The following is a 9,101-nucleotide window of genomic DNA, read 5'->3' as shown; positions in this document are numbered from 1 at the left end:
GTCCCTCTCTTACTGACTCATTTCACTTAGCATGATACTCTTCACTTCTATCCAGTTGTAAGCAAATTTCATGACTTCATCTCTCCTAACAGCTGCATAGTATTCCGTTGTACAGATGTACCAAAGTTTCTTTAACCAGTCATCTGTTTTAGGGAACTCGGGTTGTTTCCATATTTTGGCTATTGTGAACAATGCTGCAATGAATATATAGGTACAGATGTCATTTCTACTGTGCTTTTTTTGTATCCTTGGGATATATTCCCAGAAGTGGTATTGCAGGGTTATATGGAAGCTCAATTTCTAGTTTTTGAAGGACTGTCCATATTGTTTTCCAGAAAGGCTGAACCAGTCTGCATTCCCACCAACAGTGAAGGAGCGTCCCTTTTCCCCCACATCCACATCAGCACTGGTTGCTTTTGTTCTTTTGAATGTGTGCCAGTCTCTGTGGTGTTAGATGATATCTCATTGTTGTTTTGATTTGCATCTCCCTGATGTCTAGCAATGTGGAGCATTTTTTCATATGCCTTTTGGCCATTTGTATTTCTTTTTGCATACAATCAATATCTTAAGTGAGTGCATAGTGAATGTTGGGGATACCATGAGTTCTAGGAAAGTAGAGAAAGGATGTTGTAGAGAGAACTTGGATTTTTTTTAGTGAATCACTCTCTCTCAGTTGCTCTATATCTTTCCTTTGGACACTATGATTTGCAATACAGGTACTGAAAGGTTATCATGTTGTTACTTTCCCTACTTTGAGTACACAGTTCTTATCCAAGTGATCATTTCCAACTATCATTGTCATAATGGTCCCTTCCCCCTACAACTCTTTTTTTTTTGCTTTTTTGGGTCACACCTGGCGATGCACCAGGGTTACTCATGGCTCTGCACTTAGGAATGGCTCCTAGTGGTGCTCAGGGGACCATATGGGATGCTGGGAATCGAACTCGGGTCGGCCGCGTGCAAGGCAAACGCCCTACCTGCTGTGCTATTGCTCCAGCCCCCATCGCCCTCCAACTCTTGTGGCAAGCATCCAACTGTTGACTGTTCCTCCTGGATTTTGTTTCCACTGTCCCTGGGTATTAGTCTCATACTATATTTTTATATATTTCACAAATGAGCAATCATTCTATATCTTTCCCTTTCCTTCTGACTCATTTGACTCTGCACTTTACTCTCCATGTCCATCGTTTATAACCAATTTTCATTACTTAATTTTTCCTGGTAGCTGCGTAGAACTTGAACTTTTACTTGTACTAATACTAGTTTTTGGTTCTACTGTTCCTCAGTAATGTGATTTGGGAAAGTATCTCCCCTTCTCTGTACCTTATTTAACTTATCTATAAAATCATGTTAAAATATAGTTATTTTGTACAAAAAAGCAAACAAAAACATGTTACTGAATTTCCACGCATTTCCCTACATATTCCAGTCAGCAAGTGATGAAGTGACGCACTTCCGGAATAAGAACCTGAGATCTCATTCTTTTATTTGAAAAAAAAGAAAGTTCTTAAGACTGGAGAGAGCACAGCAGGTGAGATGCTTGTCTTGCATGCAGCCAACCTGGGTTGATATCTGACACCCCAGATAACCCCTGAAGACTGACGAGAGTAACCTCTGAGTGCTGAGCTAGGAGTCAGTCCTGACCTCCTGACCACTAATAGGTATAGCCCCCAAACAACCCAGCATATTCACCATAATCCTAGGAGTGGTTCTTTTGGTGGGATGTCCCAGTGAAGGAGGGTCTGTTGGTATACTGAGAATAGGAAATGATAGGTATGGGCTCCAAATCCAGGGCCTGAGTCCAGATTTCTCTCTGCCAGAAGACTGAGCTATAACACTGACTTATAACAGGGCTTATATGCAAAAGGAGTTGATGTTTTAAGATGGAGGGAAACCACTCCTGGGACTCAGGATTTACTCCTGGTTCTGCTCTCAGGGATCACTTCTGGAGGATCAAGAACAATTAGGCTTGCCAGGACTGAACTCCAGTAGGCTATGTATGAGGAATGTCTCCTATTCACTGTACTATTTCTTGGAACCCAGGAGTTGATTTTAAATAGGTTGATTTCGTGTGGAGGGGGCAACTGAAAGACATAGAATTTGGAGACCCAGTACCAAAGCAACCAGAAAAAACGTGTAAATTGGAGGCAGATTGAAAAATCTCAAAGAGCAAATTAGCCATGTACATGTTGCTCACTACTTTTCATATTGATGATTTGGGGGATGGGACTTCCAATCAGTGATCAGGAGGCCCATGGGATCCCTTTGGCAATCCTTGGTCAACCAGTCAAGTGATTCAATTTAAGAGCCTGAGGACTTGGTGGTTGGGGCCCTCCAAAGCTGCACCTGGAAATACTCAGAAAACTAGTGGTTTTGTGGATTGAGTTAGGATCAGCACCATGCAAGGAATGCATGTTTCTTGTCTTATTGAAGATTCTTGTCTTATTCAGTTATCTCCATTCTTATTGTCCATTAACAACTTTCTATTGCCATCATTCTTCCTACTTGTTAGATGTTTATTTCTTAGACCCAGGGATGTGGTTTTGTTGTACAGTGTCTCTCTTGCATCTTTCAGTTTATGATTTTGATTCCCCACTTCCCCACACATAACCAATTGTAATAATCAGCACCACAAGTGTGTGACCCCCTACAGACATCATAAAAATAACAAAGGGAAGAGAAAAAAGTAATGAATTTCCTGTTAAAATTTTGATTTGGCATTTCTTTCTTTTTTATGTTAAAAAGGTTTGTATATATGTGTATACATGAGTGTTGATTCATTATTTATTAAACTTCCAATCCTCTACTAAGACTAATTAGATGTTAATACTTTGGTCATAAACTTTGTTGGTGGAAGCCTCTTCAAATTGACTAGTCTCTGGCACACAAGAACAACCAGTGCTGGCATGGATGTGGGGAGAAGGGACTTTATTTCCTTATTGGTGGAAATGCAGACTGGTCTAGCCTTTTTGGAAAGCAATATGGGCATTCCTTAAAAAACTAAAAATTGAGCTTCCATACGACCAGGCTATACCACTTCTGGGAACATATCCTGAGGGTGAAAAAAGGCACAGTAGAAACGACATCTGCACCTGTATGTTCATTGCAGCATTGTTCACAATAGCCAGTATCTGGAAACAACCTGGGTAACTGAGAACAGACTACTGGTTAAAGAAACTTTGGCACATCTATACAATAGAATACTGTGTAGCTGTTAGGAAAGATGAAGTCATGAAATTTGCTTATAAGTGGATGGTCATGGAGAGGATCATGCTACGTGAAATGAGTCAGAAAGAGGACAAACAGAATGACTGCATTCATTTGTGGAATATGAAATAACATGAGACTGACACCCAAGGACAGTAGACACAAGGGTCAGGAATATTGGTTCATGATTGCAAGCCTGCCTCATGAGCTGGTGGAGAAGGCAGATGGAATATAGAAGGGATCACTAAGTCAATGATGGTTGGAAAGAGTGTTCGGGATAGATGTGTGCTGAAAATGGATAAAGGGCCAAACGTGATAACCTCTCAGTATCTGTATTGCAAAGCATAATGCCCAGGGGGTATGGTGGCACCAACAGGTCAAACTATACCTGCAGTGTGAGTACATCAGCAGCCTTATGGTGCCTTCAGGCTTCCTGATACTGCAAAATTGCCGCTGTGCCTTTGGCTGGACCCCAACGACTTGGGACCAAGTTTACCAAGAAATTAAAAGTCTATAAGTTAGGTATGTGGGAGCCATGCCCACAAACCACCTCCGGCTCAGCTATACAAGCTCATTTATTGGCCTTATTTCAGAGACCAATAGATAAATCTCGAAAGAAATCAAAAGCCACGGTTAATCTCGGACCTGTGCATGGCTGAACAGACGGGTAAATCGGAGGGGGGCAGGTTAGCTTGTGACTGCCCAAGCAGAGTCCACAGCAGTCGCTTGCTTCCACAATCCAAATTCGCTGCCATACCCTGGGCCTGACTCCACCGCTATCAGGATGGACCTCACCAAGACACAGTCTGCTGAAAATTAAGGGTATGGGGGTTTTGTGACTGAAATCTCCGGGCTTTCACAGAGTTGGGATGGGTTTTCCTCTCCCCACTTCCCAATATACATGGAAGCACTGGCAGTCACCCCCATGAACCAACTCCAGCATCACCCTGTAAACTCTATTACCAGCCTTGCTTCAGAGACCCACAAATAAATCTTGAAAGAGATCAAAAGCTGGAGACAAAGCAGCGAGTCCTGGAAGACACCACAAAGCCAGAGATCTCTCCTGGACCCCATACCAAGCCAATTTCACTGGAGCAACCCAGCTGGAGCTGGAGCAATCTCCCTACCTACTTGTGATGGAGTCCTGGAGACCAAGAGCTTCCACAAGCAAGGCTCAGGTATGAGGGTTCCAGGATTAGTTCTCCATGCTGCATGGTGGCAGAGGTGTCAGGCTGTCCATCCCGGGTCCCTGCCCGCTCGTCGGCCTGGCTGTCACACCCATAATGTGCCTCCAGGAGCCATCTTAGCTCACCAACAGCCCTGGTCCAGAAATGCCCAACTGAATCCCAAAATGGATTAGTGCCCTACAGAAATGTCTTTGGAACCCAACCAATTACAGTCTAGGATTCCAGAAGCGTGCAGCTGCCACACCCATGATATTTAAAATGAGCAATGGACAATAAATGATCTAGCTTCTTTCTGCCTTTGGCAGGCAGGTTTAAATAGTGGTGGGAAAATCCAAGCAAAACATAATGTCCCAAAGTAGAGAGAGAATTTAGGAAATTGTCTGCCATGGAGCAGAATGAGAACTAGGATTGGGGTTGGGGGATGTACTGGGAACACTTGTGGTGGAGAGTGAGCACTCGTGGAGGGATGGGTGTTCGATCATTGTATGGTTGAATCTCGAACATGAAAGCTTTGTAACTGTATCTCAAGGCGATTCAAGAAAAAAACCATAATGCCCCAAAGTAGAGAGTATAAGGGAAATTGTCTTCCACAGAGGCAGGGGGAGGATTGGTATTGGGAGTGGGAAGATAATGGGGACATTGTTGGCAGAAAATGTACACTAGTGGAGGGATGGGTGTTTCATCATTTTATGACTGAAACTCAAACATGAAAGTTTTGTAACTGTATCTAATGGTGATCCAATAAAAAAATTTAAAAATCCAAATTGATAGTATCTGTGATAGTCCCATCACTTTTTTGGCACAGCAAGACATTTCAGGTTCATCCTGTATGGTTTGTGCCCCAGATATTAAACATTTCTCCACAATCCCTAAATACTTTTCAGTAGGTAATAATGGTGTTTGTAAACCAATCCCTAGGAGTTAATATTCTTTCATTACTATTGATGTATCATTGCTACTTGGTTCTTCCAAATGACAGATCTAGAAGACATATACATATAGATGTATTTAATATATTTTATAATCTGAGTAAAATACGTGATTACACACCATGAGTCCATACTCTTTTCCCAATGCCAGTGCAAAACAGCATTAATTTTAACTCGTTTCCTTTTGATAACTATAACGGTCTAGAATGTAACTGCAATGGGAGCTAAGTTCTCACAACTGAAATAAGGAAGTTGAGATTATTCACTTTTCAACATTAGTCCATACAGAAATGTCGTGTTTTAACACAATGTTGCAGTAACCTGACACAAACATTCTGAATATTTGGAACAATTCTAACTTCCATCGTCCAAATTGTAGACCTAGGAATTAAGATTATTGATTAGACCGCAACACATTGTGGACAGTTCAAGACATATCCAGCACCTCTAATAATACCAGGTATCATCTCTCAACTGGGGACATAATTGTCTTAGTATAAAGACAAAGACTAAGTGCATGAGAAAACTACTGAAGTACAAAAGTATAAGCTATTCACTACACTTATTTGGCTTTCAAACGAGTCCCTTGATAAGAGGCAACTCTGAATGAAATTCTGCAATGTTGAATAAGGCATTTTATAAATTCAGAAATACTGGTGCTTAAGGAAATAGCAGAAAAGAAAGCAAATCCAAATCTAGAACTGTTCCAGAGAAATTATAAAGGCAACTAATTCTTCCATGAAATTGTGGGTTCAAATTAATAACTTAACCTCACGTGCTTGGCTGGTGCCCTTGTATCAAGGGCCATTTATATCAAGAGCTCAGTATTGTGTTGGAAAATTAGATGTTATGCAGCAGGGGTGGTCTCATCAGCCTTTGTGAAGGGAAACCATGATGCTGAGACCATGGACAGCCTTTGTTGATGCCACTATGATCACTTTCTACAGGTGTCCCCAAGAGAAATTTGGTTAAAAAAGGCTTACTGACCTCCATAGAGTGGGCCATTATTATCCACCTAATTACTGAGAGCCTATAGATAAACATTCAAATCTAATACTGAAAATATCATGCTCTGGACCAGTCCAAAAAGTTGATATGTACTTCTTTGAACAAAATTTATTATTACTTTTCCAAGTGTCCTTATTAAAAATACCCACTTAATTAGGATGAATTATTATTCCTTTCCAGGAATAATAATTCTGGGTACAAAAACTTAAGTTTTCTCTCTTTGAGAGAGAATTCCTGGAATTCTGGAAAGGAATAATTCTGGGTACAAAAACTTAAGTTTTCTCTCTTTGAGAGAGAATTCCTGGAATTCTGGAAAGGAATAATTCTGGGTACAAAAACATAAGTTTTCTCTCTTTGAAGAGCTGTGTTTGTAAGAAGAATAATTGCATCAAGGGCTTTCATCAGTGTTTTCTTCCAATGGTGCAATGACAAGAAATGTGTGTTGGTGTTGGAGAAGTGAATGAAAAAAATTTAATTCTCTTAAAAATAAAAAAAACTTTTACTATTTCTCAATAAAAAGAAAATTTACTTTTCCCTTTTTATTCTAATTTGAGACTTCCAAAATGTTTCAAGAAAAACTTGCAAGTGTATATGTGCTGCCTTTCCTTAAATTGTATACATTTTTCTAATGTTAGCATTTTTGCATTATTTGCTTTGTCGTTTCTCTCACACCCACACAAGATTTTTATTTATTTTATTTTATTTTGGGCCACTCAGCAGTGATCAGGGATTACTATTGGATTGATTTACAGGATTATTTCTGGTGGTACTTTGGGCACCATATGTGTTGCTGGTGACTGAGGCTGGATTGGCTGTAGGTAAGGCAAGCACCCTGCCTGTGGACTATCTCTCCAGCCCCATACAAAAAATTAAAAAACAATGAATGTAAGTTATAAAAACCAATCTTTACAGAAGGGCACAATAACCCATTATCAGATAGCTATCACTGATGCACTACCACTATTTTAATTTTAAGATCTTATTCAGTTTTCTCAAATATCCAAATTGCAATAGAATTTGTGAGCAGTGAAAATATAGAATAACATCTTCTCTGGGTTGTGAAAGGAGCTGTGTAGTGAAGCCTTAAATAAGCTATAAAAGCTAAACTGGCTTTCAGAGGCATTGGGCTTCCTTGGCTAAGCCAGGGTCCCGATCTTAACACAATGTCAAATTTCCCCAGGCTTCACAGAATTTCTTGTCATCTTCTACACCACAGGTAGAACCACACTGCACTCTAAATGTATTTTACCTGAGACTGACCATGCCAAGAGAGTTACCCCATTTTGTCACTGGACTCTTCTACACCTTCAGAACCTAACACAGCTCAGAGGATTCAGTGTTCATCATTATACATCCTAGACTGATGTCTTATCAACTGTAACAGATGAGCCAGATCCCAGAGATAATCTTTATTTTATTAGTTTTGGATCCATACCTGCCAGTGCCCAGGGTGTACTCTCAGCAATGTGCTTGGGGATGATCCTGGCAGTGCTTGGGGAACCATATAATGCCAGGATCCGCCACATCCAAGACAAGTGCCTCAAACTGTGTGCTATCTCTCCCACCTAATAGCATCTTTTCTTATCTCTTTTCTATTCCCAACTGAGCAACTGAGCCCTAGAGAATCAACAGTATGGGTCAGTGGTGGGATAAAGCCATTTCCTGTCTCACAGGCCTGGTGTCTGGTCCACACGTAATATACACAGCTGATCTGAATTCCCTTCCCTACAATGTAGTTGTGTGTGGAACTGGGGGTGTGGCTGATGGCTACAGCAAGGAATGGAGGCTCTAAAAATATTCATTCTTACCTCCAAGGTTTATGGATAGTTGAGCTGTTCCGTTCTGGTTGATTTTTATTTTTTTTTTTGCTTAACATGTGTAAAGCAAACACAGTATTACTGAGCTTCATCCTCAGCAACAGATTGTTCTAAGGCGACACAAATGAACTCCAACTATCTGAATATGGAGGCTATAACACTGGAAAGAAGCCTCAGGAAAGTGACAGGCTGCAGTCTAAGTTGGGACATGGCAAAAGTATTTGACCTGCTCCGGAATGACTATCCCAACCCTACAAAACTTTGGTTGTTTCTCCCCAACTGGTAGAATTATCAGTACCCAGAAATATAAGAGCTGCAGTCCAGAACTGAGGCACTAGAGACAAGGCTAAAACAACTCTTTCCAAAAAGCCTCCAGGCGCTTCACTAAGGTTGATATCCAAATCAGGCTGACAAAGGCAGTCTGGTGCTGAATACAAGAAGAAATGGACAACCTATCTGTCTCTATCCTATTCTCTTTCCTTTCAGAATATGGAAATCATTGAGGAACTAAGGAAACCCTGAGTACTACCTCTGTTCTCTACTGAGTCCTTACCAGGTGGCTAAATTGCCTTTTTTCTTTTTTCCTACTACTGCATGTTATTGTTCTGCCTTTAATCCCGTGTTAGGTAAAATTTAACATCTGAGAAAATTATGGCCTAGGCCTAATTTTTTCCTCAGTGGAAAACCTGTTTCTAGCTGAACTCTGCAGCACAAGCCTGCTACCTATTCAATCACAGCCTAAATACCACCTTGCTCTGTATGGAATTTTGTCAGGTTCTCAATTCTCTTTCTCTAGTCAATGAAATTCCCTTTTGTCTGATGAGAGACTTGTGAAGCCTTCATTAGCCTAATACAGTCCTTGTTGGTGATGAACCACTAGTTCTGTGCTGTGCAGAGTGTGTGAAGAAGGGGGATTATGAAGACCTTCTAGGACAGGTTCTGGAGCAGCACTG

This window comes from Sorex araneus, chromosome X, assembly GCF_027595985.1.
Source record: "Sorex araneus isolate mSorAra2 chromosome X, mSorAra2.pri, whole genome shotgun sequence".
NCBI lineage: Eukaryota > Metazoa > Chordata > Mammalia > Eulipotyphla > Soricidae > Sorex > Sorex araneus.
Note: the sequence above shows the minus strand (reverse complement) of the source record.